This window comes from Eptesicus fuscus, chromosome 11, assembly GCF_027574615.1.
Source record: "Eptesicus fuscus isolate TK198812 chromosome 11, DD_ASM_mEF_20220401, whole genome shotgun sequence".
Taxonomy (NCBI): domain Eukaryota; kingdom Metazoa; phylum Chordata; class Mammalia; order Chiroptera; family Vespertilionidae; genus Eptesicus; species Eptesicus fuscus.
The window spans coordinates 70,729,505-70,757,419 of NC_072483.1; the positions used below are offsets into that span (position 1 = coordinate 70,729,505).

At 39.8% G+C, this 27,915-nt stretch overlaps 1 long non-coding RNA gene across 1 annotated transcript; it reads left to right on the forward strand.

The window, feature by feature from the left end:
- Positions 1-27,915, forward strand: LOC129150746 (uncharacterized). The gene is made up of 2 exons (XR_008557493.1): positions 1-78; positions 27,308-27,915. It is a non-coding gene; the product is annotated as an uncharacterized LOC129150746 (long non-coding RNA).

Below are 27,915 nucleotides of genomic sequence, written 5' to 3' on the forward strand. Positions count from 1 at the left end.
CTCATAACTGAGGTGGCTACTAAATGACTAACAGGTGGTAGAGGAGTAATGTATACAGCATGGAGACACTGGGCACAGGTATGATTTATATTCTGGGAGGGACAGAGTGGGATGGTAAGCGATTTCATCATGCCACTGAGTCAGGCACACAATTTAGAACTTATAAACTGTTTATTTATGGAATTTTCCATTTGATATTTTCTCAATGTAGTTGACCACAGGTAACTGAAACCATGAAAAGCAAAACTTTGAGTAAGGAAGGACTACTGTAAATCCTATAATTTAAATAGGTTCCTTGTAACTTAGTCTATGTTACATGTATTTCAGGAGTTTGAAGACTTGTTTAAAAAGTTATTAAGAAGCTAAGAGTATTGCTACTTAGCCAGGGGTGACTGTAAGATTATTATTTAAGAATACATTCCAATTTATATCACCCTCCTGTGTTACTTTTTACTATGGACAATAGTAGGGAAACTAGTATAATAAACTCTCATGTACCTATCACCTGGCTTCAACAATTATCATAGCCAGTTTTGTTTTAAGTATACCCTATACTTTTTTGGTGGGGTTTTTGGTAATCTTATATTGAGAAAATTAGTGACTAGTGATGTTTCCAGATTGTATAAGAACATGGGTAAACATGTCTGGATTGCTAATGTAGAAAAGCAGGGCTTGGTAAAATTAGAGAAAGAACCCACAAGGAAAATAATATTTGAAGGTAGAGTTCATTAAAGAAGGCCACCAATTCTCTGCTAATAAATGGAGTTTATTTTCTATCATCTGAACTGTGGTTGCTTAAGTCTTATCCCATAGAATGTGGAGTAAGGATGCTGTGCTAGTTCTGCGTCTAACAGGTTAAGAGCATTAGAAGCTTTCACTTTCTCCATCTTGCAACAATTAATCTTGGGTCACTTCTTCTTGGAACCCAGCCAGGTGGATGTAAGAGTCCCAAGCCATATGGAGATACCCCAGTAGACAATTTCAGCTGAGTTCCCGACTGACAACCAACATTACCTGACCCCTATGGGATGGGCCATCTTGGAGTTTCCATATGAGGAAGCTTCCATATGAGGTCACATAGAGTAGAGGAACCACCCAACTGAATCTAGTCAACCCACAGATTTATGAGAGAGGTTAAAAAGGTCACTCTTTTAAACAATGAATTTCTAGGGTCTAGGGTCACTTGTTCCATAGTAATAGATAATTGAAACAGAATTGATACAGGAAGTATGATCCTGCCATGACACAAAAAAATAGGTAATGTTGGCTTTAGAAATGGTGGCAAATGGAAGTTGGTGAAGGTAAGGACAACATGACAATTGTTTTTGCAAACTGGAGAAAAGAAGGCTCAAGTTATGTATTGGCAGAGTAAATATTGAAACTGTTGCCAGTGGTAACATGGAAGAAAGAAAAGGTAGATAATAAACTCATGGATCTGGTTAAGGCTATACCCATAAAGAATGTTCAAAGTTACTCATTCTGTTGGCCAAAGCACATTAGAAGGCCAGCCTGGATTCAAAGAGCGAAGAATGGACTTCACTTCTTATGAAAGGAATGGGAAATAATTTTTTTTTATTGTCTAAAGTTTTACATATGTCTTCTTTTTCCGGATTGACACCCCTCCCCCCAGCCATTCCCACCTCAGCAAGCTCCCACTGCCCCAGTATCTGTGTCCTTTGGTTATGCTAATATGCATGCATACAAGTCCTTTGGTTGCTCTCTAAACCCCCCTCCCCTACTATTTGTCTCTAGATCGATCTATTCTTGTTCATCAAATTATGTTGATCACTATATTCCACATAAGAGTGAGATCATGTGGTGATATTTATCTTTTTCTGACTGATTTATTTCACTTAGCATAATGTTCTCCAGTTCCATCCATGTTGTTGCAAATGTTAAAAGTTCCTTCTTTTTTATAGCAGCATAGTATTCCATTGTGTAGATGTACCACAGTTTTTTAATCCACTCATCTGCTGATGGGCACTGAGGCTGTTTCCAAATCTTAGCTATGGTGAATTGTGCTGCTATGAACATAGGGGTGCATATATCCTTTCTGATTGGTGTTCCTGGTTTCTTGGGATATAGTCCCAGGAGTGGGATTACTGGGTCAAATGGGAGTTCCATTTTTAACTTTTTGGGGAAACTCCATACTGTCTTCCACAGTGGCTGCACCAGTCTGCATTCCCACCAGCAGTGCAGGAGGGTTCCTTTTTCTCCACAACCTCACCAGCACTTGTCATTTGTTGATTTGTTGATGATTGCCATTCTGACAGGTGTGTGATGGTATCATTGTTGTTTTGATTTACATCTCTCAGATGATTAGTGACTTTGAGCATGTTTTCTTTCATATGTATTTTGGCCTTCTGTATGTCCTCTTTCAAAAAGTGTCTATTTACATCCTTTGAGCATTTTTTGATTGGATCGTTTATCTTCCTTTTGTTAAGTTGTATGAATTCTCTGTAAATTTTGGAGATTAAGCCCTTATTGGAAATATCATTGGCAAATATGTTCTCTCATACAGTGGGCTTTCTTGTTGTTTTGCTGATGGTTTTCTTTTGCTGTGCAGAAGCTTTTTATTTTGATGTAGTCCCATTTTTTAATTTTCTCTTTAAGTTTCCATTGCCCTAGGAGTTGTATCAGTGAAGATTTCACTTCTTATGAAAGGAATGGGAAAGAATTTTTGACCTTTGTTAATCCATCATAAGGGAGGGTTGATATTTGAAGGGTATGTGTAATCCTAGTAGGTAGTGTGAGAGAGCTCAAAAATAATACTGAATTGTGACTTAAAAAACATATGGGGGAGAAAGCGGTAAATGTATAAAAACCCTTACACCTAGAATAGAATAACAGGCTGATTTAATCTTTAATTAAAAGGACTGGCCGATTCTGCAACCTGTCCTTCCATTCTTCTATTATCATTGAAAGTAATCAAGTGGGCCAGCCAGAATAATCACAGATATAAATAAGAGATTTGCTTCCACTAAGAGAGAACAAACCACTTTCATTGTTTTCTTGATGTTGAATTAAGCAGCTAGTCTGCTTTTTTCATTAAACAGAACTAAACCCCGCATCCACCTGATTACATGGCTCTGTTTTAAACAAAAGACTATCATTGTTGAGAGGTAGGCCGTTTCATTTTTATCACAGGAAGAGATGTTAAGGTATGTTAATGTCTTTAGAAATTATTTATCCCTGAAAATCTCCTGTGCATTACACTGAAGTAGACTGGGAATTAGGAGACATTAATCTGGAAGAAAAAGCAACAACTGCTGTCTTCTTCAATAACACAAGACCATGGTTATAGCCAAACTCCAAGTACCTAAATAGTTATGTCTTTTTGGTCTTTACAGATACTGATACTTAACAGATGTGTTTTATTAAATTGCTGTGTGTGCCCTAAAGAAGGCCAACATATCTTTGCACACAGGTCTTATGTGTTCATGATCATCTGAAGGTTAATGAGGGGGTCCTGGGAAAAATTGGGAAGTTGGTGAAACTTACACTTAAACTTACTGGCCTCCTTTTTCCTGTCTCTTCCCTGGTTTCATAACAATTCTCTGCAGAGGGAAAGGTGAGGCCCTAGAAGTTAATGCTGGAGACCACATTCAGAAGGGTCAGAGAAGGGAAGAGAAGGAGTGCAAGTGAGGTGGGAGAATAAGAATAAGGCATGAACTCTGAGAGTGCAGACAGGTGTGTGCCTGTGCATTGATCTCCTAAAGGAGAAGGATCAAGAACTTACTTCCCTCAGATCCATTTAATTCAGGGGTAGTGAAGGTCCTCAATAGATACTCCAAGAATTTTCAATTTGCTCTCTCAGTTTTCAAAAACATAGTGAAACTGCAGAGTGAACAGAGGCTTTTAGCCAGTCTGTACCTCCAGAAAAGCAAGCTTCACAAAGATACAAATTGTAAAAGTTGGTAGAGAAGCTGCACCATTAAATTGTCAAGTCAATTTTCCTAACCTTCACTCACTTCCACATAAATATAAACCATCTTCCTATCAGAGGATTCTGGTGGGATTTTTCTGTCCAGCTCAGCTTGTATGTCTTGAGGTCCCCAGAATTTGAGGTCGCCATCGTGTCTCAGCCAAACCAAGGCTCAGGACCTGGCAATGGATGTACATGAGCACAGGTCTTTCTATATAATTGTCTTCCTTCTTTCTGCAGACCCTCTATGATTTTCTCTACTCTATGTGCTTTTCTTTCTGTCAGTATTAAGATTCTGAGTGCAAGAAATCAGGACTAGCCTTGGTGGTCTCTCTACTTAATGTACAACAATAATAACAACTTGTGCTAGTCATTTCAACATTTCACCCAATTTCCCACCTGTAAATTGTGGGGTTTAGCCTTACCTGAAAAGCTAGCATCCTATGATTCTGTTACAGAAAATCTGAGTACTCCCAGGCTCCCAATTTTTCTTAACCATGGCCCAAAAGACTTGTGCAGAAGATCATGTGACTTCTTTCCAACAATGCACCCTTTGTTTTGTTTTGAACACAAAAGTAATTAATCTAGCTAAACAAAAGAACACAGTCTTTGGAGAAAAATTAAATTGAGTGTCTACACAGGAACTAGCTGGTGTTTCCACAACATTTTTTTTTGTTTTTGTTTTTTATTCTGGCAACACTACTAACAATACAAGAAAACACAGTGGAAAGTGAAGGTATGAGTCACTGAGTATGAATTTGTCCCCAATATATCACAGAAACACACATATTTATTATGAAGCAGCAGGAATGAACTAGACAAGAACTATTTGACTGGCTTTAAAATCCCTAACTTGTTACCTTGGGTTTTGTGGGGATATTGATGGCTTTGAGTCTAGCTAAGAAGATGTGGGAGAATTTGCTTTTTCATTTATAGAGCATGGTTAGCTCTCACAGTGAGAAAATGCGCTCCTTGATGAAATGTTCCCATTTGTTATCAGAACAACAAAAAACAGTGCCAAAATGATGAGTGAACACTGAAACTTAAGTGGGTAAGGAAGAAATATGATGCCAAACTTCCATGGTCTTGTGGGGATGAACTCAGGCAAGGCAGAAGTTCAGTTTAAAGTATGAACATAAATGTTTAGTCCAGTGCCCATCTGTTTGAGTAAGCATCAGTTTTCTTCCCCCAAATGCTTTTTCTTTGATATTATTATTATTAACATTCTCCTAGATTTCCAAGTTCAAATATGAATATTGCCTCAACATTTCTTCTATCCTCCCAGGCACCAGATCTGGGACTCTGTCTCTAAAATGCCCCTTCCATTCACTTCTTTCTTCCTGTTGCTTCCCCTCACTACCCTGACTGGGCCTGCATCAATAAACAAGGGGAGCTGATGTGCTCTGTCTTCCACAGGCTCATAGCCCTTCGCTCATATCTCTCCAAAATATTTATCAAATGTTGCCTTGCTTTGGTTTGGATTGTATTTTTGTATGTCCTACATACCATCCTGGATCATAAATAGATGCTAGACAATGTTTTCTTCATGTTCAGTTTTTCCATGGCATTTTAGCTCTGTGCTTTGTTCATAATAGAGTCTCTATAAAGTTCATACATTGAATTATAAAGCTATTAAATTATTTCTCCAGGTCTCTGCAGCCTATGGGGTATGGTGAGAGCAGTAGCAGGATTAAGAGTACAAATTTGAACAGTGGTAATAATGATAATACCAATAACAATTAAAACATTTATTGAGTGCTATGGATTCCAACCCTTATATTGCTCACAATCTCCCTTTACACTCTTGATAGATGATAGATAGATAGATAGATAGGTAATAGAATAATTTTATAATGTAAGAAGAAGCAAATAAGGGCGTTATTTGTTGTTTATACATATTTACATCATTTTAAAGATTAGAAAATTCAGGAATGGAAAAGGTAAGAACCCTATTAAAAATCATATAGCCCATAGGCATCAGTATTAAGTTCCAAAGAGTCAGAACACAGAGCCCCGAATAGATTATTCTGTGCCTCAGTCTCTCTGTCTCCTCTAGATCACAAAGGGCAAGCATGTCCTGGGCTATCCTCATGCTGTGTCTTCCTCTTGCTACTGCAAAATCCCTTTGGCTCCCTGGTCCTTGAACTAACTGCCTTGAAGCTATCTTAAGTATCCAAGGTCAGAGTCTATGATAGCCTGAAACAGTTCCCTTTCTTAAATTATGCCTGTTAGTCCAAGCGTATGGCCTGGGCCTTGTAGGTAACTGGGGGGATGGGCAGGAGAATTGAAATAGCTGTGAGTGACTCAGGAGGTACCAACAGGGCTTCTCCTGGAGCCAGACTTCTCTGTGAAGCTTATGTTTTGGTGGGCAGAGAATCCCAGTATACAATCAAATAAAGAACCAAATATCAAGTGGTGATCATGAAAATGGAAGCAGGATGAAGGAAAGGGAATGAGGGGCTGTTTTAGGTAGGGAGGTCAGGAAGGGACTCTCATAAAGTTCCATGTAATACAAAGTAAGCATTTTAAGGGAACCTCCTGAATTTATGCACAGCCACAGATTACAGTGTCATTTTTATTTCATTTGATGTTTGCTGTCTTAGAAAGAAGGGTCAATCATAGTAAAAATAGGACACATACACACACAGGCACAAAGACACATAGACAGACACAAGCACACAAACACACACAAGGGATAAAAATTACCAGTTTAGGGATATTTTAAAAGTACAAAGCTAAAGGGCAAATTCTGATATTAAATTTGAGGAAATCAGAGGCTTTACCACACCAGTGGGGAAAGGGGAGGGAAAGGAGCTCTCTCTCAGTACTCCTGTGACCGAGCCCTAGATGTCACCTGCTCTACCCACACCCAAAGACAGGCCTTCTCTACATCAGCAGTTTTATTATAATGTGGGTCTTAGCTGTAAGCCCCTCAAAAGACATTTCAGGGATATATTTGAAAGCAAATTCCAGTCTATTATTAAAACACCTGCTCAATCATGAGATCATTCCTGGCATGAGGGATTATCAGCCAGAGAAAGAAATGACAGCACAGTTTATTAGTTGTCTCACAATTCAGTTTGGCGGAAACTAATCCCCTGCATTTCCTGTCAAATCATTATTAATAAAATTAATAAAAGTCTTGCAGTTTATATTTACAAAATTACACCAAACACAACAGATTAATTTCTCACATGTCACCATTTTTGGAGCAAAGCAGGAAGATGGAATAAAATAGTGCATTTCTTTGAGCCATTCACTGCATTTTAGCCTCTGTCAATCATATTTCTATGACTATGTGGTCATTCAAGGGTAGGTGTCCATTTCAGGAAAGCTTAGCAATTACAGGCTCTGCTGACATGATACAAGAGACTCCAAACAGGCCTTGTTATTTACCTTAATACATCTTAGTCCCCCTTTGTATTGATTGTCTACAAGCCCCTGTAATGAAACAGAGAGGTCAAGCCCAGTAACGTGAGTGTCCTTGCCATTCTTTTCTGTGCACATTTAGTCCATTAGCAGGAACAGCTCAGTAGCATCAGTTTTAGGTCAATAGCTTTCAGAACATAGATTCTATACCACAAAAGAACTTTTCCCAGAGAAGCAGAGAGATGATAGAAAAACTTGAAAAGGGGAGTCATATGTTGGAAAATAAGGGGAAAATCTGCTTTAATTATAAACCAAATTCCTCTCTAGAAAGAATTGAGCAGGCTAGTCTTTTCAATTTCAAAGACTATTCTCCATCTTCTCTATCCCTGCTTGCTTCTATCTACTTAAAGGTTTCTTTTATTTGTTTTATGAGTCATACACTTGTAGTTAAGGATTATATCAGAATGTAGACTGAAAGAATAATGCCATAGTGGGTTGTGACTGAACTTGATGCATGAAAATCAGTTGTCAGAAAGATAAGTCAGAAAACTAAGTGATGTGATCATATTAGCAGTTGCAAAGATGACAAACTTTAGATTGGAGAGCTGCTAAGAAGACTAGTGTTAAGAATTCTTATCAATAATTGACATTCATAGAAGTTTGAATCTTTGGAAGAGAAGAAAATTAACACCATCCTCAGGAAGTATATTTTCTGAGGGAATGGAAAGAAATGAACAAAAAGGATTGGTAATATAACAAAGATCAATTTGAAATTATTCACCTTTCAAGTACAGAAATTATGTCCACAATTTGTTCATTCATTTGTTCAGTCAGCAAATACGTACTGAGTATTTACTATGCTTTGCAATGTTCTTGGCATTGGGTCCATATGGTGAACAAAGTTGACAGATACCTGCCTTCATGGAACTTACATTCTAGTGGGAGAAATAAACAATGAACATTGACATACATTTGAATATAGTGTTAGGTGGTGACAGGTGTTATTTTGAAAAATCAAACCAAGTAGTGAGCCAACAAAAGTACTATTTTAGATAGTGTTGTGTGTCCTAGAAAAAAAAAAGATAGGCAGGGCCAAGATAATGAAGTACTATATGGACCATCTTGAGGTCTTTGGATACTAATCCAGGTGTGATGGGAAGTGACTGGAGAGATTTTAGCAGGATCATGTAATGATGTAGCTTATGTTTGAAAAGGATCACCCAGGCTGATGGTGGAGAACAGAATAGGGGGGTGGAAGCAGGGAGACAGATTTAGAGCACTTGTCAGTTATCCAGACAAAACATGCTGGTGGGTTGAATGGAATGGATAGTGGTAAAAATGGTAAGAAGAGCCATATTTGAGATCTATCTGCCTATCTATCACCCATCACACACACACACACACACACACACACACACACACACACACACACACACACACACACGTATACATATACATGTTCAAATTTAAATTCTGGGAACTCCAGAGATGGTGTAACTTCTCCTAGGCTAAACACCCAGCTATGGCAAAGCTGGGATTGAGGCCCATCTGAAAAAATAAAATAAAGCAAGAATATTGGTTTCCCAATAGCTAGAAGAAAAGGTTTCAAGGCAAGAATGGTCAGCTTTGCTATTCAGAAGATAAAAAAGGAACAGACAGAAAATTTACAATTAGATTTGCTAACATAGGGATCATTGGTGACCTTAGAGTTTTAGTAGCGAGAAAATCAGGGAGAGTGTTGGTTTGAAGCTTCATCTGAGTGCTTTTGAGAGAAAATGGGTTGTAGGGCAAAAGCTGATATAGACAACACTTTCAAGTTTTGTTTTATAGCAGAGCCAGGAAATTCAGAAGCTATAGAGGGGGTGTGAGATCAAAGGAGATTTTGTAAAATAAAGCTATTACAGCACCTTTGTATGCCAACTATAATGATTCAAGGAGAACAGACATTGGTAATGCTGTAGAGAAAAGAGAGAGTTACAGGAGTAAAGTCCTTGAGGGAGATGGTAGGAAGTGATTCAGAGAACAAATAGAAATATTGTTCTTAAACTGGAGCCCAAACCATTCATTCACCACAGCAGAAGAAAGGCAGAGCATTAGGGTACAGAGACCAGCCATGTGGAAAGTGGTGGTGAGTCGGGGAGAACTTCTCCTTGAATTGCTGTTATTTTCTTAGTTAAATGAAAAGCCAAGTCATCAACTAAGAGTGCAGAGTGGAGAAAGGGTGTTTGAGGTTTGAGGAGGTGATTAAAAAGTGTTAACTAACCAGATGGGAGACTAGAGGGTGAATCAGCCATAGGGCTGCCTGCCAGTGATGAGGGTCCACTTGAGATTTGCTATCATAAATACAAAGTGAGGCCAGTCACCAGTCAAGATGGCTAGTGTTTTCTTTCAGTAAAGTTTAGCTATTTGAGTGCAGTTGTAGAATCTGAAATGAGTTGGATTAAATCAGGGTTGGAGTTTTTCTAGGCTCAGAGAAGGAGGAAGAAAGGGACAAGGGGATAAATCATGAATACAAGAGAGCACTTATAACAATGGTCCATGGAATCTAAGGTACGCAGAGAGGAAAATGAGGAGAGGTGTGTGTATGTGTGTCCTGGTAGTGGTGGAGGTACCATTGTGATGATAGGTATCAATGGATTTAAGATTCTAATGGGTCCAGTGTTGGGGATACTAAGAGGAGTGAACTGAAAATATAGGAGAAAATAGCCAGAGAAATATGTTAAGTGAGATTTTAGAAGTATATCCATCTATACTAATAAAAGGGTAATATGCTAATTAGACCAGGAGACCTTCTGGGAGACCTTTCAGATGTCCTTCCAGACAAAGCCATGGTGGTGGGGCCAAGGCAGATAGGGGTGATCAGGCTGGCAGGGGGGGAGGTGGGGACGAGCAGGCCGGTAGCGGAGGGCAGTTGGGGGCATGCAGGATGGTGGTGGGGGGGCACAGTTGGGGGTGAGCAGGCTGGCAGGGGAGGGCAGTTGAGGGTGAGCAGGCCAGCAGGGGGGGCAGTTGAGAGCGAGCAGGATGGCAGGGAGGGGCATTTAGGGGCGATCATGCTGGCAGGCAGAGTGGTTAGGGGTGATCAGGCAGGCAGGCAGGTGAGCGGTTAGGAGTCAGTGGTCCCAGATTGCAAGAGGGATGTCTGACTGCTGGTTTAGGCCTGATACCATACGGATCAGGCCTAAACCGGTAGTCAGATGTCCCCTGAGGGGTTCCTGATTAGAGAGGGTGCAGGTGGGGCTGGACACCCTCCCCCCCACCCCTGCACAAATTTTGTGCACTGGGCCACTAGTATATAATAACAAAGTAACACAAGGGAGATTTAAAAATATATATATCAATCTCAGAAGTCATCTCTGATAATTGAATGGTAATCTTTTTTAAAAATATATTTTTATTATTTTCAGAGAAGAAGGGAGATGGAGAGAGAGAGAGAAACATCAATGATGAGAGAATCATTGATTGGCTTCCTCCTGCATGCTCCATACTGAGGATTGAGCCTGCAACCCAGGCATGTACCCTGACTGGGAATTTAACTGTGACCACCTCGATGGCAGGTCAATGCTCAACCACTGAGCCATGATGGCCAGGTTGAATGGTAATCTTTGAGAGGTGGGGCTCAGGCATCGGTATGTGTTTTATCAGTATTTTTGCTTGCCATTTACATTTCTTCTTATGGAATGCAAAGTTGAAACTATACTCTTTAATAAAATAAAAAAAAAACAAATAAAAATGGGAAAGCAAAGTTTTTAGGGAAACTGACTTTGTATCAAAATGAAAGACTGTGCCATTTAGAGTTGGATAGAAAGGTTGTATATATACTTGGCTACTGAAGAAAAAAAAAATCACATACAAAAGTTGCATGCTGTTTGTACTTCCACATAGCATTTTTCACACTGCTTTATTTGTTGACTTATTTATCTGTCTCCCAAGTTATGAATGGCCCATCTCTTAAAGGCATATATTTATCTTGCTTGATTTGTATCCCACCCCTCCAAAATCCATCTATTGGAGTCTTTATCATCTGATTTGTTCTCAGTACATGTTAGTGGGGAGTATAAAAGAATATCCCATTGATAGTTAAACATCTAGTATCATCTTTGCACCAAGAGGGGAGTATCATTCACTCTACCAATTCAATATTGAAAGAATAGTATCTTTTATTCTATCAAAAAATGGTCACTTATCATGCATTTTAGGGTAATTATTGTCTACTGGTTTAATAACATTTTCTGTTTTATAATTTATGCCCTGCCTGTTCCCCCTAAAAAGATGCTCTGTGGGTTAAATAACTTTAAAAAATTAAATAAGCGTTTAAAATTAAAGGACAATTTCTAGGACTTAGACTAGATTGATTCTTGCTGTTGGCAATAAAATTTAGTTATAAGATTTCTGAGGCCAAGAAAAAAGGTAAACATGTTGAGTTGTATAATTTTTATTGCCTCTAAAAGGAAGCTCAGTGGGGAGAAACTAGAAAAATATATTTTATCACCAGGATCTTTAGTAGAAAACATATCAGGTAACATTAAGAACAATGTCTTCTACTAAAATTTTGTAAGAAAAAGAAAATACACATAATGTTTACAAATTTAAACATGTTTTTTCCTTTTATGAGAGTGCAGTAGTGTAGCCTAATTCAATGAGCACATTTTAATAGAATATAGTCCAGCTATATTGCTCTCTGAATATCAAATTTCTACAGACACAAAGCTCAGTAGAACCAGATAGATGACAGAGAAGGAATCTAGGATATAAGTTATCTTGTAGGAGTAGTAACCTAGCACCCACCATTGCATGGACAGGCTTCAAGATACCTGTGCATTTCCAAGATTCTTTGCATACACAGATATTCTCTGGGGAGAAGACCTATATCTGCTTCATCTTTTCAAAGCAGTCATAGATCCAACCTACTTAAGAACTGCTTAATCAGAGTAACAGATAATCTCCAAATAATTTTCTTTTTATTTAAATGTGGTACTTTCTGAATCATTTCAAAATTCTCATCCCATAATCTGAGAATCAGAAGGAAATATCTTGAGATTTTTTTCTGGCAAGAGTTGGGGTGAGGGGAGACTAAAAATAGGATTGATGTTTTGAGCTTGCATAACCAAGAGAGCTGGAGATGTGAGGGAGCTGATGGCTATCCAGAGCCAGCTTTTGAGGTGTGCCCCCACTTACTGAAATAACTCTAAGCCATAAATTGCAAGTGCTTCCCTCCTTTTCTAATTTCAAAATCTCTCATTAAAAATTTACAGTGGGCAGTCATTCAGCTATTTATGACTATGTCTAGACAACTGAAACACAGCAGACGGTGGTAGGGTCGATTCAGGGTTTTCACTTGTCTTGGTGACCAGTTCAGATCAGGGCAGAGATGATCAGATTAGCTAAGTGGCAATCAGATGTTAATGCTACTAGAGAAATTGACTTGGGGAGAGAACCTGATCATGCGCCCTGTGGATGGCTGGGGCCACAGAGCAATATCCATTCTTTTGTTTTCAAACATGTGTCAAGTGTCACCCTTTTACCTTCCTTGGGCTGCCATAACAAAATGCCACAGACTGGGTGGCTTAAAAAACAAGTTTATTTTCTCACAGTTTTGGAGGCTAGAAGTCCAAGTTCAATGTGCTGTCGGGGTTTGTTTCTGGTGATAGATCTCTCCTTGGGTTGCAGACAGCCATCTTTTCCCTGTGTTCTCACATAATTTTTTGGTGTCTCTTTCTCTTCTTATATGAACACCGGTTCTATTGGATTAGGGCTACCCTCTTATGACCACATTTAATCTTAATTACCTCCCTAAACAACGTATCTCCAAATAGTTACATTGGGGGTTAGCTTCAGCATATGAATTTTGAGGAAACACAATTTAGTTCTGCACAATCTCTGACTAAATAAGACAAGGCCTGCTGAAAGCTTCCTGTGCAATGAAGGCGGCACCCCATTGTTTTCAGACAAAGTGCCTTAATTACCTCTGTGGCAGTGAGACCTGTTAGTCAGCTATCTTTTCGAGAAATGATGAGTTAACATTCATAGGTTGTTCAGAAACCATCTATGCTCTATTGACATTGTTACCAACAAAACACCTGGAGACAGGCAGAAAACACTCAAGACACCCTAGAGGAAAGACGGGCAGTGATAAATCTCCGGCCACTGGAGAATCCCTGCTTTCAGAAACAGAAGCCTGGGGCAAATAATGTCTTGTAATCTATGTCGACAGGGTTGGACTGAGCAGTGAGAGAATGCATGGTCCAGTGTGCAGGCCCTCTCCATTACAGTGTGTGCATTTGTTTGCTCATGGGTAATGGACTATGTGTAATTCTTAATGATGTGGCAAATTGGAGGATTGTGGAAGCACAGGATATGCTTAACCTGTGTGGGAAAAGATCATAGGATCCTCGGATTTTAGAAACGGTAGATTTAAGAATTGAGGAATATTAATGGTCCCCTAAATTTGTTTGGAGCTTCATGGTTGAGGAGGTACTTCCGTATACTTAACTGCCTGGCCCAGGCTGCCACCAGGTGTGGACACCTGGACAGAGCTGGGCTAGCCAAATTCTTTCCGCTATGGATTTGGAATTGGAACTGAAAAAAAAAAAATTAGTTAATCTCTGCTGATGTCTGGAACTAAGGGTATATAAAACCCAGGAGCGATGAGCAAAATCGTTCCCCCGTGCACCCAGTGAAAGCTGCTTGGCAGAGATAGAAGAGTAAATTAGATATGCAGAGAGTGGAGTAGCAAAGATGGATTAAGGAGGAGAGAGAGAGATGGTAGATAGGGAGGCAGAGACCGAGAGAGTCGTGACTCAATTCCTCATGGACACCGGCATATTTTAATTTGCATGGCCATCTCTGTGGGTAGGTGGGTAGAAGCAGTTCACAGAGTAGCAGAAGGGTTACTGTTGTGAGTTTTGAATATTCCCATAGTTTTGCTAGATTTACAGTTCAAACTCTGGTCTAACACTTATTTCACTAAGCAATGCTGACTTCTAGAATACTTATGAGCTATGATCCCAGTAATTTAATCCTGAAGGTATATATCAGAGCAAAGACCATTAACCCATGCAATAAAATCTTTTCAACATACCCTGACATTTAGATGTAGATCACAGAAATATTTTTAAAGTATCTTTATTGCCCCTTTCTGATCCACTGCTTTTATACACCACAGCTATTCCTATGTAGCTGGCTCCAATGACCTGCTTCCAGAAAAACCCCCTTTGTCTTCACCCCTGCCCCAACACACACAAACACATGCACACAGCTCCTAGAGTCCCTGCCCTACATATATTTAGTTACCAATGTAAGAACTCTCTAGAAGAATGAAGAAGAAAAAATGAGAGAGTGTTAAAATAAACATCTATTATCATGTGGAGGAGAACAAAAGCTGCAAACACTCGACTTATATCATTTGTGTCCCTATAGATTTACAAAAGCATATACAAAGACTGTGAAATCCTAGAACTTTGGATCCTAGAAGTACTTTTGAGATTATTAAGTATTCACAACAATTCTACAAATGAGGACACTTGGCCCTAGATTTGAGAAGTGCCTTCACAAAAATTACAACTTTAAGCAGCCTGATGTAATGAATATATTGGAAGGAAAAATTACCCAACTTCTCATGTAATTTTTGAGCTAGAAATAGGAGGAACTTAGAGATAATTTCTTCAGTTTCCTTACTTTGTGGATGACTGCACTGAAATATAATTAAGTGAATTTAACCTAGTTCTCAGAGTGCTTTGACTAATGTCTTTATCCTCTTAGACCATTTTATTATTTTAAGGAATAAAATCATTATTTAAATAAATGAATATAAAACTCTAATAACAAGAATCCTTCTAAGACATGATATGGGGCAGTTCCTGGCCTAACAACACACAAACACACACACACACACACACACACACACACACACACACACACGTACACACACACACAGTCATATCTGTTTACCCTCATTATACATCTTGTGACCCCATCAGGGACATTGAGATCCAGCAGAGCAGAGCTGGGAAACCCCTGTGATGCACCCAGGCCTGGGCACTCCTCTACAACACAGGGTTTGGAAGAATTCAGGCTTTTCAAAAAGAATGTGTCAAAGAAAAAATACATTTGCTTCAAAAGTTGACGCTATTCCATATTTCTCCAAAACAGCACAGAACAAGGGGGAACACAATAGATGAGAAGGAAGAGGAGATAAAAACTATTTTGAGACCTGGCTTAGGTGACTTATGAAAAATCATTATTTATTTATCACCTGGAGAGGCCAAAGTATATGGACTTAGTCTTTCTGTTGGACTGAGGATCCATCACTAATAGATTTTTGGACATGAAAACTGGTGGTCATTACTCTCCAACATACTAGTTAGACACAAACAATTTTACTTATTTCCAAGGTGCTTACTAACTTCCCAAACATTTTGTGTAGCAGGAGATCTGCTGACTTTGTTAAGAAATAAAAATATCTTCTTTGCATGTGCATGTGTGTTCTTAAAAAGGCATGCCAGCAATCCTAAAAAGGAATTTTCTGGACACTCTACATAATGAGAGAACATAGACAGGGGTAATGAGGACCAGGATAAAGATTAACTGAGGAAATTTAACAATCTAATAAAATGAGAGGCAAATTTTAAGGAATGAAGTGAAAATGAAGAAAAAGGGGATGACATTTCTTTTATGAGTAGTTAGTGGGAGAGTTCCAAAGCTGCTTCCCCTTATTCATCTCCATCTGTCAAATATTATACCAAAGGACTATTCTAGTAATGTTCTTAAACTACTTTGAATTTGAAATGTCACTGGGAGAGGAAATCAAGCTTTTTTCCCTAAAATTAAGTGTGTTTTTTTATTTGTCCTTATACAGTGAAAGCAACAAAGAGCCTAAATAATAACCTTTAATAATTAAAAACATATTTAAAATGTCTTAAAATACATATTTCCTATGAATAAGAATATAACCTTTCTGATTGAATTAGTAGAAGAGAATAACTCAAACACAAATCATTTAAAAAGTTCTCAAAACTATTAAACAAGCACAAATTTTTAAAAATAGTTTAAATTTAAATATGGAAGAAAATGACCCTTGTGTTAGACTAACAATGATGTAGAACATATTTTCTGCAAGACATTCAAATTTAATATTTGAAGATTTTAAGAACTCTAAGTAGAAACTGTCCTACCTGCCTGAAGCTCAGACAAAAAAAAATCTGCTGTATAATTCCAACTTTAATGTGATCTCAATTTATCTACTTAAAATATTCTTATAAAGAAAAGAAAGCTATTATTGTGCTAATCTTGCTCTCCTCTAAGAGCTCTAAGTACTCTGGTTATAAGCCCTCTAGAAATTCTTGGACAAATAGATTTCTGTGTAAGAAAATTTAGAAGCGAGGATAAATTCACATTATGATCATGAATAGTGTAATTAAAATTAATACACTATATTAGAGTCACCCCAAAAAGGGTTTTTATTTCAATAACTGTTTTTTAATTTCAAATAATTGCAAACTGAAGTAATAAATGTATTTATACCCAAATTCATTTGGCATGGCTCTAAAGTTAGAATGAAAATGAGAAAGGTTTGCAAATAAACAGTGTGATTATCTTCACCCTATCATGGATAATGTTCATTCAGGTAGTTGGGACAGCTAATTTTGTGCTTGAGCAGAAGGACTGAGTCTGGGAATAATACTGCTATTATATCTTAATAGAATGAGCCAGCAACAGTTTACATGTAACATCAGCATTTTTATTCCACAAAAGAGGGGCAAGTGTTTGGGAAATGTTTCAAGTTAGTGTTTTGTGGAGAAATGAGCTCTGGAAGTGGAATGAAAAAACCCAATTTGGAATCCCATATCTGTCATTTATTGAATGTGTGACTTAGGTCAGCTCAATCATTTGGGGCTCAATTTTCTCATCTGTAAAATGAAGAGATTGTATCAGAGAATTTCTCAAAGTTTCTTCAGAGCTAATGTATTCATGATGACAACTATAAATGCTTATAAAATATATTTTAGAGTAAAAAACATAAAATGGAAATGATCTATCAGTGAATAACTTAACAACAACAAAGAACTACGGACAACTTAGGCTTCATATGTGACGAATATACAAATTGAAAATATGACTTAATTCCCTTGAGAAAAGTTAAGAAAATATGTAACTGAAAACCTGGGGCTTCAATACAAAATATATCCTATATAATAAAAGACTAATATGCTAAGTGTCCAGTTGTCTGGTCATCCATTCAACCAATCAAAGTGTAATATGCTAATGATATGCTAAGGCCACTCAACCACTCACTATGATGTGCACTTATCACCAGGGGGCAGACAGTTGACCAGTCGACCAGTCGCTATGACATGCACTGACCATCAGGGGACAGATGCTCCAACTGGTAGGTTAGCTTGCTGCTGGGATCCCACTGATCAGGACTGAGCAAGACAGGCCGGACACACCCTGGAGCCCTCCTGCAGTCCCTCCCCGGCTGACCAACCTCCTGTGTCCCTCCCAAGCCCTGATCGTGCACCAGTGGGGTCCCTCTGCTTGGCCTGCACCATCTTGCAATCTGGGACCCCCTGGGGGATATCAGAGAGCCAGTTTCGGCCTGATCCCACAGGCCAGGCCAAGGGACCACACTGGTGCACGATTTTGTGCACAGGACCTCTAGTGAAGACTGTGAAAGCAAAACAGCCCAACTGGCATGGCTCAGTGGTTGAGTGTTGACCTATGAACCAGGAGGTCATGGTTTGATTCCTGGTCAGGGCACATGCCCAGGTTTCCGGCTCGATCCCTAGTAGGGGGTCTACAGAAGGCAGCCAATTAACCTTTTGCACTCGGATGTCAAGTGTGACTCGACACAGTTAGCATTAGAATAAAGGAATCGAGAAAAAAGCAAGCGAGTGCAAAGGGTTAATGATTCTCTCTCATCATTGATATTTCTATCTCTCCCTCGTCCTTCCTATCTAAAATCAATAAAAAAATTAAAAAAGATAAAAAACACCTTTTATCTTAACACAACTGCATCCCATATAAATATAATTTTTACTGTAAAAGTGTGCTTCAGAACCAGGCAAAAGTGTACATGTAAAGTTTTCCTTTGTTTCTATCTTACATGTACTTTTCAGCATCTTTTGAATATAACACCCCTAACATAGGCGAAGGACATTAATGTAGGTGAAATATCCTAACATAGGTATTTCCCACTTTAGGAAATAATTTTAAAAAATGACAGCAAGTAAAAGTCTATCTTTTTAATTAATTTCTTTATTGATTAAGGTATTACATATGTGTCCTTATTCCCCCATTCCCCCCCACCTCCCATTCATGCCCATACCCCCCTATTGTCTGTGTCCATTGATTAGGCTTATATGCATGCATATAAGTCAGTTAGTTGGGAAAAGGAAGTTGCAAACAAACCATTTTAATCAGAAAGATATAAGTAGAAAAGAGACAGGACAGTGCTCAACTTCAAACCCAAAAATGATGGGAGTCCATTTCTCAGGAGGAACCTCAGGCCTTCTTAGCAACTGTGTTAGAAGTCAGCTTCTCTCAGTGTTGGTCTTGTGAAGGCATTCATTGTGCCTCCTTCTGTAAGTGCAGAGAGAATGTGTCCAAGGTGCAGCCTCAGATTCACTTTCCTTAGGGGTGTTTTGGTTCCAGGTATGCACAAGTTACACATGTGATCCTTCTGTCATCCAAGGGACACCTGTTCTTCCATCTCAGATGTTTCTCTAATGTTCATCTCATTCTATAGCAGTTGGCTTTTTTTCTCTACCACAGGACAAGGTGGCATATGTCACATGTAAACAGCTAGAAGGACCAGCTGGGATGCCGAAGTCTTCTTTGCAGTCAAATGTTCTATACCCCCATCATGAAGTCTTCTTTGGTCTCCAACTCTAGAAGTAACTATCTCTGCCATATTTTGTATTTTTAGCATTTACCATATTTTATTCTTCCCTATCCCCATTTACGTATAAAACTAGGGTGTATGGCTCCAGAGAGCAAGACAATTTTTTTATTGACCTAGGACCTTGGTACTACCTCAGAAGGGATTGGAAGAGTGCCTAATGTATACAAGGGATTAAAAATATTTATTTATCAAAAATAAGTTACTGGTAGATTTTGGTAGAAATAAATTGTCCATTTTACAATACATGTCAGATTAAAAATATAGCACAATCTTACAATGTAATCATACACATTGAGTTCATTAATTGCCCCCTCTCTTTGCAGGCTGAAGTAGCCTGATTGCAGAGATTACTTCTTTTTGTCCCAATTCCCCAAAAGGCCCACCACTACCCACCCACAGGCAACAGAAGAAGGGCTTTAGGCATAGCTAAATATGGCATCAAGATTTTTGTATTTTTTCTTTAACATAATCTGCAGTGGTCACTTGCTTCAAAAACTAGGAATTGTGAGAATTGCCATCCAATAAGACTGGGTATTAACTTAGAAGAATACATTGATTCATAGATAAGGGTGTATATAATTCATTATAGAAAAGATTGAAGTATTTGAAGAACCATACATTCTTTGAGGGGAAAATATTTCTTTTTTAAAAATACATTTTATTGATTTTTTACAGAGTGGAAGGGAAAGGGACAGAGAGTTGGAAACATCGATGAGAGAGAAACATCAATCAGCTGCCTCCTACACACCCCTTACTGGGGATGTGCCCGCAACCAAGGTACATGCCCTTGACCAGAATCGAACCTGGGACCTTCCAGTTCACAGGCCGATGCTCTATACACTGAGCCAAACCGGTTAGGGCAGAGGGGGAAATATTTCTGAGAAAGCCAATGGCTTATAATAAATACAAAGATATAAAATATTTCATTATGAAGCATCTGAACATCTGGTTTGAACCCAGTCCAGGTTATCAATCATTAGATACAGTTACATTTTAATTACCACTGTCTATACCTAGTAAAAGTCTATCTCTGGCAGAAATTTCGTACAACTCTGTACTTGAAAAGCAACTTCCTATCATCTATCAATTTTCTTTTACCACTTCATTCCAAACTCTGCTCAAATCCAACTTTCCCTATGAATACTTCTTTTTATTAAGCAGGTTGGAGAGAGATTAGCCACCACCCCTAAACTGCTGTTGTGGAACTTTATTAAACACCCTTTCTCATGTACTCCTTATGAGTGAACTAACCCTTCCTCCCTAAGCTCTAGAACAGTACATGCTGGGGCCAGAGCTGCAAGGGTGAGATGGCTTCCTGCTCACAGCTCCTTGATCTTCTGCATGGAAAGGATTTACTGTTGCATTGGGCGCTGTTTGGTTGAAATAAAGCAGAAACTGAATCTGCCTGATCTAAGCCAAAAGGGAAATTAAAGGAAAGTAAGTGAATCACAGAGCAGCCCAAGAACACACTGGGATGCATAGGGTACAAGGCAGTAGGAACTGCTTGACAGCCTGGTTATGCTCCCATTGTTTTTAAACTGTGCCTCACTCTGCTCTTAATTCCAGTTCCAGGAAGAAGCTGTCTATTCGTCTTTTCTGGGACGAGCCCTCCTGTCTCCTTGTTATAGGAAGCACAGGGCACTTAACAGCTCCATCAGACAGGACTCTTCTGGTGGAGGGGGATTTACCCAAATAGAAATAAGCATGCTGTCAGCAAAAAACAAAACAAAACAAAAACAAAACAAGGAATTATTTGGTAAGCAAGCAAAAAAATAAAAAATCAGTCAATAATCACCATATCTTTGCTGGAGATATTGGCATAGGGACCTCTAGAAATCACTCAGGACACCTGTTGCAATAAAGTACAGCATGATAAAGGAGAAATAACATGGCCATTAGAGTTATAGCCACCTGGCTTTGCTAGTTATTAGTTGGGTGACCAGTCTTTTCTAAGCCTCCATTTCCACCGCTGCAAAATAGATCTATCTCTTGAGGTTATCATGGAGATTGCATTAGATAATAATATGTGAAAAGTACCTTGTCTAGTACTTTTAACACCCAGGAGGCATTCTCAACACTACCAGTTTTGTTTCCTTTGGCTTATGGTGAGCATTGTTCCACAGGCATTCTAAAAATGATTCTGGAGCTTTGTGCTTGCTCTCAGGCAAGCATTCTCTCTTTAGACAACTTCATCCCACCTACCTTATGATAGTAACAGACCCATTCTCCATCTAAAATTATTGGTGCTTTTAGTAAATCATGCTTTTCCCTGCTCTTTTCTTAGATCTTCCATTTAAGTATTGTATTTTCCATTTTGTCATTTTTTTCACCTTTGCTGTATATTTTCTTTATACACTGAGTGGCCAGATTATTATGATCTCTGAACGCATAATAATCTGGCCACTCAGTGTATATATATTAGAGGCCTGGTGCATGAATTCGTGCATGCAGGGGGCGGGGGCGGCCAGCCTGGCCAAGGGGAGGGGACATGGGCAGTTGGCCGGCCTGCCTGCTGGTCGAACTCCTGGTCGAGGGGACAATTTGCATATTAGCCTTTTATTACATAGGATATACACTGAGTGGCCAGATTATTATGTGTTCAGAGATCATAATAATCTGGCCACTCAGTGTATTTTTATTATTAGTTAACTTAATTCCATTCTCACCACTATCACACCTCCCAACTCTCCCACCTGCTCTTCTGTACTTCCTATGTCAGCAATCATCATCCATCCATTCGATCACTAGGTTTTTGTTCTTTTCTTAATTATTCTTGACATATTTCTCTTACCACCTTGCCCCAGAATCTCTCAACTACCAAGTTCTGTGGGTTCAGTCTTCCAAATATTTTATGATCCATCAGTTTCTTTTCGCATCTACCACCAGTATCCAAGCCACCATTGTTCCCTAAATGGGTGATTGTGGACTTTTGAATTAATCTCCTTCTGTCTGCTGCAATTTGTCTTCAATCTTTTCTCCACCAAACAGAAGAATTGCTTTTCTTAACTGCAAAACTGTTCAAAATGTGTCCCTGCTTGGAATCCATCTGAGTCAGAAAAAATATCACTCCTGTGTTTCTTCTTTGCTCACTCATATTGCTTTTGACGCCAGATGTCTGGGCTATTTGCCCCCACACCAAACAATTTTCTGTGATACCAGCTAGATTTCCTATAACTCAATTAGTTATATAAAGGCATAGCAGTTGTAAGCATGTACAAATGAAGTAAATATAAATTAGGAAGAAATTTTTTTTTACCTAAAATATTTTCTCTGTATCCATCAGATGCTTATATAAGACTATGTCTTTATGTTTTTGTTTGGTTTTGTTGGCTTCAGATAATCCAATGGGATTGCTTTCACTTTTATTTTTTTATTTGTTGCTTTATATATTCAGTATAGGACAACCACCCAAATGTAACATGTTTTTTAATTTAAAATTTGGTAATGTTCTTTAATTTTTAATGCATGTAATTATTTTATTAATTTTCTTAATAGCTAATATTTATTGAGGAGTTGCTATATACCAGTCACCATGTCAAGTCCTTCGTGGGCATTTATTCCACCCAATCATCCAAACAAGTGAGGAACTATTATTATCCACTCCATTTCACAGATGAATAAAATGAGACTTAGGGGAGTTCAACAATTGTTAAAGGTTACATTGCTGTTTTCCATAACTGGCTCTTAAACTCAGTCTTCTTCAAATTTAGCCCAAGTTCTAAACCACTCTGCTGTACTTAATGTGAAACTTAATATATTCAGCTAATTATGAAGTTGTTCTCTTAATTCCTTTCTTTTAAAATATCTCTGGTTATTGTTAGGGCCAATAAGTAGGGGAGATTACATAAAGTGGTTCCAAATCTAAAATACAAGGGTCATGATAATAGTGGCTATTTTTATAGAGGTCTTCAAATGTCCTGTGTACTATTTTGAGAATTTTATCTCATTTAATCCTCATAAAAGTAAACTGCTATGTCTCATTACCCCTGTTAAGGGTGAGAGAAACTTTATCAAAGTAAGTTAAATCTTAAGAAGTCTAGTGCTCTTTAAAGGCATGAACAGTAATTAGAATCCATGTCTTTTGACTTTCAGCCTCAAGGTCAAACTCCTAACTGTCCTGTAACATGACCCCTCTATTATGCTCATCCCTGACCTCCACCCCACTGCTCTCACTCCTCCCATTGCTGCTGGCACTGGCCTGCCTTAACTTCTTCCAAGACCCTGGATCAGGCTTGAGGGCCAGTTGGTATTCTCAGGAACACTGCTAAATACATTCTAGCATATTGACATACAGGGCCAAATACTCTTTACCAGTAAAACACTCCACAGGATTCCCTTTCCAGATTTGCTTAAATTGCATGTCTGCCCATTGTATAGGAACAATGATAATTCTCTAAAAAAAAAATACCCCAGATTTTTGGTCATTCATCCTGAGAAGTGATTCTTGTTTTAAAAGTCTTATTCTTGTTACTTGGTGACATTTCCATTTAATTATTGGAAAAATCCAAAATTTTGGAAGTTCAGGTAGCTAAAAGATGTCATTGTTATGATTTTAAAATGTAATTGTGAACTACCTTTTGTTTATTCTGTTGTGATATCATGCCTCATCATCTTTTAATCTTAAAATAAAAAATATATGTAATATGTAAATAATATATATTATTCTTTTGGAGGCAATATTATATATCTGTGTGTTGTGTGTATGTATTTATATGTGCATATGCACACACATATATTTTTCCCCAAAAAAAGCTTCCCTTTATGGGTTATTTGGTTTTATCCAAATTTGTTTGTTTAACAGGTAACATTTAAAAGATTTTGTTTGTTTGTTTGGTTTAAAAGGAAGAGAGCAGAACTTTATTTGCTAATAAAAAAACTTTTGTCAAAAAAGTATTTTTTCCACATAACCTGGGAATGCCCAGTCAAGGAAGTGGAGGGGGATTGGGAAAATCCGGGCAGATCCCAGTTGTCCCTTCTTCCCTCTAGTCCTTGCATCCTTTGCACAAAGCCTTGCAACCTCCTGGATGACAGTCCTTGTTCTGCTCAGTGGGATTGTTCAAAAAAGTTGTCCAAAAGTCGCAGTTTTGTAATATAAGCCACATCATTGGGCTTGATCAGTTGTCCAAGTCATTAAGGGTTTTGACCAGTTGTCCAGGTCACTGGGGTTGTTCAGTTGTCCAACCTGCACACCAGCAAGATTTCCCAACCTTATTAGCAGGAGCATGGTCCAGATCCAGCCCAGCCTAGCCCTGGAGGCACGTGCAGGGAGCTCTTCCAGGGTCCCCTTCCTGCCTGTGGTGCCCTTGTGCCCCAGTGGAAGGGGGAACACTGGGGCCTGGGCTCCTTGGCACCTGAATTAGGTGTCCCCCTCAGTGACGACTGCAAGGTGCAGGGGACCGTCTCCAGGTGTTTGTTCTATGCCTGCAAGACCATCTTGGCATAGTTGCCCAGATTGCTGCGCATGGCCAGACTGCAGCTGGGGCGAAACTCACTCTGGGCAGAGGGCGAAGAGCGGGCACTATGGGAGGCAGGGAGAGCTGCAAGGCCTAGCGCTGAGGCCCCCAGGAGGAGGGGCAGGACTCCTGCACCTGCTGCCATTGCTGCCTCTAAGGTCGTCACAGTGGCCGTCTTAAAAGTTTTCTTATGGCTCCTTGTCTTGTCACTCAGTTCTCTTCTGTCTTTGTTGTATATGATGCCAGGTCACTAACACCAAAAGTGGCCAGTGAGTTTGTGGGGGTGGTCAGAGCTGGGGGAGATGGGAAAAAGGCATTGCTGTTACTTAAACCAGAAAATGTACGTTCCCCTGGAATTTGATGCAAGGTGGAACTCATTTCAGGACCTTTAATTTCCAGATCTCTCTTTTGGTTGTAAAAATCATATGAAAAGCCCAGTGTTTCTTACTTCATCTAAGAGGCTTAGTCCCCTATTACAGGAAATTCTCTATACTTATACTGTCTATGGCCAATCCTATTTAATAAAAGAGTGATATGCAAATTGACCATACCTCCACTATACCCACAAGCCACGCCCACCAGCCAATCAGGAGTGAGTATGCAAATTAACCCCAACCAAGATGGCTGTGACCACGGAGTGAGCAGGAGGCTTGGGTTTCCCAGGCAATGGAGGAAGCCAAGCTCTCCTCACACCCTGGCAGGACCAGGCCTCCACTCAAGGCTACAAAGTTTCAATTATAGAAGATAAATAAATCCCAACAAAAATGGCAGCAGCCACAGAGCTGGAGAGAGCAGGAGGCTTGAGTTGCCCCCGGCAATGGAGGAAGCCAAGCTTTCTGCACACCCTGGCGGGCCCAGGACTCCACTCAAGGCTACAGAGTTTCAATTTTAGAAGATAAATCCCAACAAAAATGGCTATGGCCATAGAGCAAGCAGGAGGCTTGGCTCCACTCCAGGCTACAAAATTTCAATTATAGAAGATAAATAAATCCCAGATACCAGGGCCTCCACTTGGGCCATTGGGGGGCGTGGCCGGCCTGCAAACCACCACAGGCCCCTTGCCCAGGCCACCCCACGCCCCAAGGACACCCCCACCCTGATCTGGGACACCCTTCAGGGCAAACCAGCTGGTCCCCACCCATACACCAGACCTCTATGCTATCTAATAAAAGAGTAATATGCAAATTGACCATCACTCCAACACACAAGATTGCTGCCCCCATGTGGTCAAAGATGGCTGCCCCCATGTGGACACAAGATGGCTGCCACAAGATGGCCAGCAGGGGAGGGCAGTTGGAAGGGATCAGGCCTGCAAGGGAGGGCAGTTGGGGGCGATCAAGCCTGCAGGGGAGGGCAGTTAGGGGTGACCAGGCCTGCAGGGAAGGGCAGTTGGGGGGTACCCAGGCCTACAGTGGAGGGCAATTAGGGATAAACAGGCTGGCAGGGGAGCAGTTAGGCATCAATCAGGCTGGCAGGGGTGTGGTAAGGGGGTGATAAGGCTGGAAGGCAGAAACGGTTAGGGGTAATCAGGAAAGCAGGCAGGCGAGCAGTTGGGAGCCAGCAGTCCTGGATTATGAGAGGGATGTCTGACTGCCCGTTTAGGCCCGATCCAGGTAGGATCGGGCCTAAACGGGCAGTCAGACATCCCTTGAGCGGTCCTAGATTGGAGAGGGTGCAGGCTGAGCTGAGGGACACCCCCCCCCCCCCGTGCACGAATGTCATGTACCGGGCCTCTAGTATAATAATCACACTATACTTTATTTACCAGTCAACTTATGTGGATGACTATATAGCATTAATTCTTAGCCAACTTTTACTGTTTCTTTCTGCAGCTTTGAAATGACTTTAAAAGGGTCCTAGATTCTAGTATTTATTCTAGTATTTCTTTTTAAGTAACAGAGCAAATTCGTTTTTTCTCTAAAAATGCCACCATTTTGTTTCCATCAGACAGCTAAGAAACAGCATTTCCCAGTGGGACCTCAACAGGAGTCTACTGAAACTTGTATTCCTAAGAAAAATTTTCTAAAGTGTCCCCATTCATTCCAGGCTTTACAGATAGGTGCCATGGCTCTGTACCCTAAGGGCCACTTCCCCTTGCTGAAGCCTGTGTGTGTTAGAGATCCTAGCTGGTGTCATGCTCGTGCCAGATACCCGAGTCCCTCCAATGTTTCTGACATCCTGTGTACTCCTTTCCTCCACTTACTGCGTGACACTGCACACGTCTGCCCATCCTTCTCATTAGCACCTGGAAAAGTGGCACAAAAATATCTCGAGTGATATAGCCATAGTGAGACAAGCTAACTCTCAGGAACATTGGTGTCCTATTGGGTTGGTTTCTGACCTTCTGATCACTTAACCTGGGGGAAGAGCAAATGGGAGAATAGCACCTACGAAGGGAAGATCCTTCTTTCTCTAAGGATTGGAATGAAGACATAGATGACAGTAGACACCATGTGTTGAATGTTTGCTATCCACACCTTATGTTAAGAACTTCCATTCATCATCTCACTTAACCCTCTCAACAATTCTGTTAGCTAGGTACTATTATTACTATTATCCCCTGGCAGTCTACTAAGAGATTTATGTATATAAATTCAATTAATGTTCACAAACACAATTTGAAGTATGTATTAAAATTATTCATATTTTTACTTATAGGAAAATTGCAAGGTCCACTCCAGAGCCCATGCCATTGACTATAACACTGGAAGTCTGTAATGTGACTTGCTTAAATCAAGCAGTTCAAAAAGATCGTGATTTCCATCTTGCTGCCACCCTTTCTGACTGGCAGCTCTTGCTTTGATGAAGTGAGCTGTCATGCTGTGAGCACCCTACGGAGAGACCACATGGCAGGGAATAGAGGACAGCCTCTGGCCAACTAATCACCAGTGAGGAACTGAGTTGCTCTGTGCAACCACCCAGCAATGAATTGAATTCTGCCAACAACTGCATGAGTGAGCTCAGATGTGGGTTCTTCCCCAGCTGGGCTTTGAGTTACGGACTGAATGTTTGTGTTCTACAATTGATATGTTTAAGTCCTCATTCCTGATGTGATGGTATTAGGAGACAAGGCTTTGGGAGGTAACAAAGTCATGAGGGTAGAACCCAGAGAGCTATCTCACTTTTTCTGCCATGTGAGGATACAATGAGACGTCAGTTGTCTGCAACCCAGAAGAGGGCTTTCACCAGAGCCCAACCATGCTGATACATGATCTTGGACTTCCCAGCCTGCAGAAATGTGAGAAATAAATTTTTGTCGTTTATAA